Source organism: Talpa occidentalis, unplaced genomic scaffold, assembly GCF_014898055.3.
Source record: "Talpa occidentalis isolate TD23 unplaced genomic scaffold, MPIMG_talOcc4v2.1 talOcc4.3, whole genome shotgun sequence".
Lineage (NCBI taxonomy): Eukaryota > Metazoa > Chordata > Mammalia > Eulipotyphla > Talpidae > Talpa > Talpa occidentalis.
Genome location: NW_023603184.1, coordinates 150,150,816 through 150,157,141, shown reverse-complemented (window position 1 = coordinate 150,157,141; position 6,326 = coordinate 150,150,816).

Here is a 6,326-nt window from a genome sequence, read left to right as displayed (position 1 = left end):
CACACGCACAGGCTCCTACACTCGGACCCAGGCGCCACGGACCCAGGCGCTCACGCACGCCATCGCCCTCATGCCAACACAGGCCCCCTCAGTCTTCACCCCGAGAAGCGCCCCCTCCCCAGCCCACCCCGGCCCAGACTCAGGCTTCCCGGAGGGGAGAGGCCGCGCCAGGGCTGCGCCTCCTCTTCCAGCCTCCCGCCTCGCGTCACAGCCCCTTGTTTACTCAGCTGCCCCGGCTGGCTTGCCTCCTGGGCTCTCTGGGGCCGGGGGGGGGGGGGGGGGGGGGGGGGGGGGGAGTGGGGGGCAAGCGGGGTCTCTCTGCAGCCGCCCGTGGATGGAGGCGAGACTCGAGGGGAGGCGGCAGCCCAGCCTGTTTCCCTTTGGAGCTGCGGCCTCGGGGTCCACGGGCCGGCACCCTGAGCTGGACCCCAGGGCCTCTGAGAGGGAAGTGGCTGCTCCCACCCCCGGGAGACAAGGGGCCCCCTCTCCCCCCCACCTGATCTTGCTGCCCAGCCGGGAGGCCTCTGCCCACTGCAAGAGGCTGGTGGGGACGTCAGAGCACGGGGGCTGGGCCGCGGGGCCCCTGTCCTGGGCGGGGCAGGGTGAGGGGGCGCCCAAAACTGGGAAGCCCGAGTGGGCTGGGGGCGCGGAAGGGGGCGCCTCTCCAGGCGGGGCTCCCTCGGCGTCTCAGGAGCTGAGAGCAGGACTCGGCGCTGCCGCGGCATCTCCTGACCAGGCTGCCGCCCGCACGGCCGGGGCCGGCCCTGGAGCCGAAGCCTCTGCTCGCTCCAGTCAGCCGCAGGGGCGGCTCCGGGAAAGCGTCTTCTGGACGGAGCGTCGCCACGCTCGGGCCCAGCCTCAAAGGAAGGGACACAGGAGACAAGGAGGGGAGGCCCGAGAGGCTGCCAACAGGGATCTCCGCGCCCCGGAGGAGGGAGAGGGCGGCAGGGACACGCCCCCGGGCTCGCAGGGCGCCACCGCCGGGACCAGAGGCGGCCTGATGCCCACCCGCGGAGGACGGGCTCCGGGCCACGGGGCGCCGGCCCCACGACAGGGGACGCGGCCACCGGCAGGCACGGGGAGGAGCGCGTGGGGAAGACGTGAGGAGAGAGCCGGAGGGACAGAGGCAAGCCCTGGCGCGGGCGTGGCGGGCGATCCGCGAGAGAGGACCCCGCAGCGCCGGCGGGTGTGGACACAGGGAGGGCGGGGGCTGGGGCGCAGGGCCCGGGCGCGTGGACGGTCCTGGGGGGACAGCGATCGTCTCTGAGCCCCCTCCTGGCTTAACCACAGTTGGTACAAATCGAATTGTCTCGCAGGTGGTTTTGAAAGACACTAAATATTTCTTTTAGAGAAACAAAAGCCAAACAAACGAGAGTCCCACAGAGCGGTTTGAGCTTGAGATGTTGTCTCTCAGCTTCTCCGAGGCCGCGGCTGACCTGGATCCCCGCGGGCGCACCTGGGACCAGGGGGAGGAGCTGCCTTCGGCTCTGAAAGCAAAACGAAAGAAAACTGGAGGCTGGGGGTGAGGGGTGGAGCAGGAGTCGGGGGGATGTGAAGGGAATGTGACGGGGTCGCTCGGGTGGGGCCTCGTGGGGCCTGGGCTCAGATGTCGCCTAAGCGGGTTCTCAAGACTAGACAGGTCTGGTCTGGGGGCCTGGCTGGGCCTGGGGAGCCCAGGGGGCCTGGGCCTGCCTCAGGTGACCCCAGCGAGGATGGGGTGGGGGGACAGGCTGAGGGTTGATCCTCCTGCCCAGGGGTGGCCAGGAGCCAGGTGTCCACACCTGTGTCCCCTTTGGATTTGGGGTGAAGTCTCACACCTGGTCCCATCATTTCACACCATTTCCTGACGTCAGAGACCAGAGCCAGACCGGGGCCAAGCCTAGCGCATGCGGGACTCAGCCGGGCCCTGCGACTGGAGCCCTCGGGCCTCAGCGGGGAGGTGGGACCTGGTGCTGATCCGTCCCGGCCCCCAGCCTTCGGGGGGGCGTCCATGCAGACGGTCGGTGGGAGCCTGGGGGTCCAATAAGAGCACAGGGAGGAGAGGACTCACGGGGAACAGCAGCCACCACCCCCTTGGCTATGCTTTCGGGGCTGGTGCCGCCCAGAGCCAGCAAGTGCTGAATTTGGACGTAACCGGAGGGACTCGAGGCTCGTAATTCAAACTTGACACAGAGTTTGCGTCACGGGAAACAAACGCAGCCCATCGGACACGAAATACCCTCCATGCTGGGTGTGTCTGCGCCTCATCCCTGGAGTCGGGACGCGCTTCTGACTTGAAGACCTGGGAGGGGACGTCAGAGTCTCGTCGCTGTTTTGCATCAGGAGACCCGTGAGCGGGGAGCGCTCGCTCCTTCCAGCTGCGCGGGCTTCTAGAAGCAACGCTCTGGGCCTCGGTGGGCTTTTTGCTGCCGGGTGTCATTATTCTAGGCCCTCTCAGCGGGCGGAAGAAATAGACCTGTTCATCCCGCTACCTGCCGTCCGCGTGGTCCCCCCGTCCTTCACCCACCCACCTGTCCCTCCATCCAGCCCCCCGTCCACCGTCCGTCCATCCGTCCACCTGTCCCTCCATCCGTCTACCCGCCCACCATCCGCTCACCCTTCCATCCATTCCCACCGCCACCTCCGGCCCCAACCACAGGGATCCTCCCCGCGCAGCCCGCCTCTAGCGGTGGGAACCGGATCCCACTTAACCTGCGACGCAGGTGCCGGCTCCGCCCAGACCACGGCTGCAGAACGCGCCCTGCTCTCCCGAGAGGGCCGTGGCTGGGCTCGGCTGCGCTCGCGGGCTCGCCCGTTCAGGGCCTGCGCGTGTGGAGTCCGAGGAGGAGCCCAAGGCTCGTTCCAGCCGCGGCCCTGAGCCCAGCTGGGTCCGCGTCGCTCCTCCGCGGGCGTCGGGACGTATGGGCCAAACAGTAAGTAGCAGCGGACTGGGGGAGGCGCCCCTCCCGCCCCCAAGTTCCTCTGTTCTCACCCCCTCGCTCCTCCTGCAACACCTCCACGTCCTGCCCTGGCTCCCCATCCGTGAACACACGCACTTTCTTTCTTCCACAGAAGGCAGCAGCCCCGGGCATTTCCGCACTCTGCTCTCCCCTCGGGGACGCGCCCTGGGCCCCGCCACGCCAGGCGCCCCGGCTCCTTACTGCGATGCGTAGCCCCCCTTCTCGGGAGGCCCCCTCCCTCCCCCCCTCGAGCGTCTGTTCCGACTTACAGGAGGGCAGCGGCTGCAGGAGGCAACCAAGCAGCTCCTACTGGGGGGGGGGGTCACTGGGGTGGGACACGCCGCAGCCGCGCTCCCCGTGGGTCTGCTGGGCCTGCGCCCCACACCACGTCGGCCCAGGGGGGCAGCCTCTGGCCCGGCGGTGTCCTTCCTCCACGCCGCCGACGTACTCCCAAGGCGCGTCTCCACGACCAGCGAGGGGAGCGTCTCGTCACGGGTTTGAGCTGCGTTAGCAATTTTCTGCTCATCTTAAAAAATCACTTTTCCCACGGCTTTTTGTTTTATTTATCCCCTCGGTTTTAGTACCTTGTCTACGCCGCGCTCCCTACGCTCTATTTTCTCAGTTGGCACCATCCAGACTTTTAATTTGCTTATTTTGCCAGGCAATTCTTTTTTTAATCTAAGCAAATACACGACTTTTCTCCAGCGATCAGGACCCTGAGCCGCACAGCAGCTGCTCTTGCCCAGGCTCGCGTCGCTCCTCCACGACCCCGAGTGCTGTCCCGGCCTCCCTCTGCCCTCACGCCCTGACCCCTGGGCTCCTGCCGTGGCGCCGTGTCCTCCCGAGCGGCCGGGCAGCGCTCCCAGCACCGCCCCTGGAGTCCAGCTCGGCGCAGTGGCGGCGCCTTCAGGGTGCAGGGCCTGAGTCTTCCCGGTCTCCCCTCAGTGGCCGTGTCGCCAGCACGGGCCGCAATGGCCGCGGGGGCTTCACATTCCCCTCTCAGGCCGGGTAGGGCCTGCCCGGGCCAGCGGCAGGTTCCAGGAGCTCACTGGTGCAGCGTCCACTCCCCTAGGCCGGCCCCGCGGCTGAAGGCCCAGACGCCCGGGTCTGACCCACAGCAGGTTGTGCCCACAGCGAAGAGCACGCAGGGCAGTGGGGGTGCAGGCTGGGGCCCATCCACCCCAACACAAGTGATGGCCGCCTGTCTCGGGGAAGCGCACTGCAGCCCCGGGGTCCTCAAGATGAAGAGGGAGGCAGGAGAGACCCCGAGAGCAGGGTGGGAAGCAGTCAGTCCCTGCTGCTGGCTGAGGCTGAATGAGGCCCCCCGGGGGAGACTGCGGGTGCTCCAGAAAGGATGACTGGCAGCTGAGGCCTGAGGAGACCCCGCGGCTGAGCCACGGACCCCCAGTGAACGCCGTGCAGCGGCTCAGCCATGAGTATTGGGGTGACTGACTTATTCACAGAAAATTCTCGTTGAGTTTGCTTCAAAGTGCTTGGGCCCAGGAGGACCTCCCGCCTCCACCTCCCGCAGCTCCTCACAAGGCCGTTCCTCTCCGCAGGTCACGTCACTGCTGCGCGCCCCACATTCGGGACTTGGCTGCTGCTCCGAGCAGGTGCTGAGCTCACTGCTGATGCCACATTTCATGCTGTGGGCAGTTCAGGCCAAAGCCCGGACTCGGTGTCCATCACACAAACGTGTTTCTTCTTTAGACGAGCAAGGTTCCCGCTGAGGCCCCGCCCCAGACCTGGTCAGGCCTGCCCGCTGGCCAGGGGTCAGGGGTGTGGAGGACAAGCAGGCTCAGGTGCAGTCAGCTTGCACGTCCGGCACGTGCCCGCTCCCCACGGTGCGTGCTCCTGCTCAGGCGTCCCCCCCCGGGCCTGGGAAGGCTATCACCATGCAGGTACACGAAAACGATTTTGAAAACAGAAAACGCTACTTTAAGGTACTGGGGAAACCTGTGGGTCACCTACCCCGGCAGAAAAGGGGAAGTGGGGGTGAAGTGAGGAGGAAGCCCAAGGCCACGCTGTAGAGCTGGTCACGACAGGCAACCACAGCCGGGTCTTGCCGGTGTCCCTTTCCAGAACCAGGTCGCCGTCTCCGCAGAGCAGGCCGTGCTGAGACCCTCCCGCGCAGGCTTGTGTGGCAGCGTTGGCAGCAGCAGCAGTGGCGGGGAGACCCGCCCCTGGAGTGGGGCAGCAGCACCATTGCTCTGGGTGAGGGTGCGCTGGAAGCCCGGATTCCCGGGACCCCCATCTCAGCAGCCACGGGGGTGGAGGGAGCAGGAGGCCGGAGCATTCCTCGGTCGCATTTTAAGCTCATTTTCTCACCCTGGTGCCCAGCTTCCTTATTTCGTCAGAGGCTGCAAAGGAATGGTTTTCAAATCCCCTGTACCTTCACTAAGTGGGGCTCCCCCCCACACAACTATCCGTCACCGGCTGCTGGACTGTCCTGCAGGTTCGACTGTTTTCACCATCTTGAAAAGTGACAAGTACGGGCAGGTGGGACTGGCCTGCCTTTCAGTGCGAGGGCCAGGTCGAGCACATGTGTGACCTGGGGCTTAAAAACTGAAACGCACACGTTCATGCTCATTCGGAAGCTTCGATCACCTTGGGAGGAACCTCGCTCGCCGGAGGTCCTCGCACTGGGCCTCGCGCACCGGGCCTTGCGCTGGAAAATGACCGTCTGGCCTGGGCCGGCAACTCTGCAAACGCACCCTGACGTGCTGAGCTGGACGTGACTCGTAGGCCGCCCCCTGGCACAACGGCTGGCATCAGGCTATGCGTACGCTTAGCCTTCTCCACCAGACACAGCTACGGAAGTCTGGAAGTCTGCAGGCAAGCAAAGCCCAGGAGGCTTCTGGGTCAGACCTGAGATTGCTGGCGGCTAACACCCGTGACTCGCTCCTTCCCACAGCGCCTGTAACAAGTGAGGCTGCAGATGCCAATGAGCCTGAAGCTGCGCCAGCAGCCTGGGGCTGCCGTCCGGGCACACGGCCCATCGGCGGAGCGGTCAGCGGGCTGTGCTGCCCCGGAGGAGTGTTTTCTTTGTAGCTCTCTGTCCACCTCTTCCCCCGCAGGGAGCCGTTTTTGTTAGTTTGTGGTTTATCCTTAAGGGGCTTCTTTTTGAAATGATGAGTATGGCGCCTGCACATCTGCATCCAACGCAGCAGGAGCCCCTGCGCTTGCTGCTGCTCTCCAGAGCCCACTCCGGTCCAGCCGGGATGGTCCTCGCCCTCCACGGCAGCCGCCGCCCAGCCAGGCCGCGCGTGAGCTCTGGGCTGACCCCACCTGCTTATGAGCCAGGCCGGGGGCACACTTCGCGTCAGCCTGCAGGTCCAAGCAGGTGGCACCCCTCTAGCGGCCGATCCTCTGACTCCCCGAATTTCC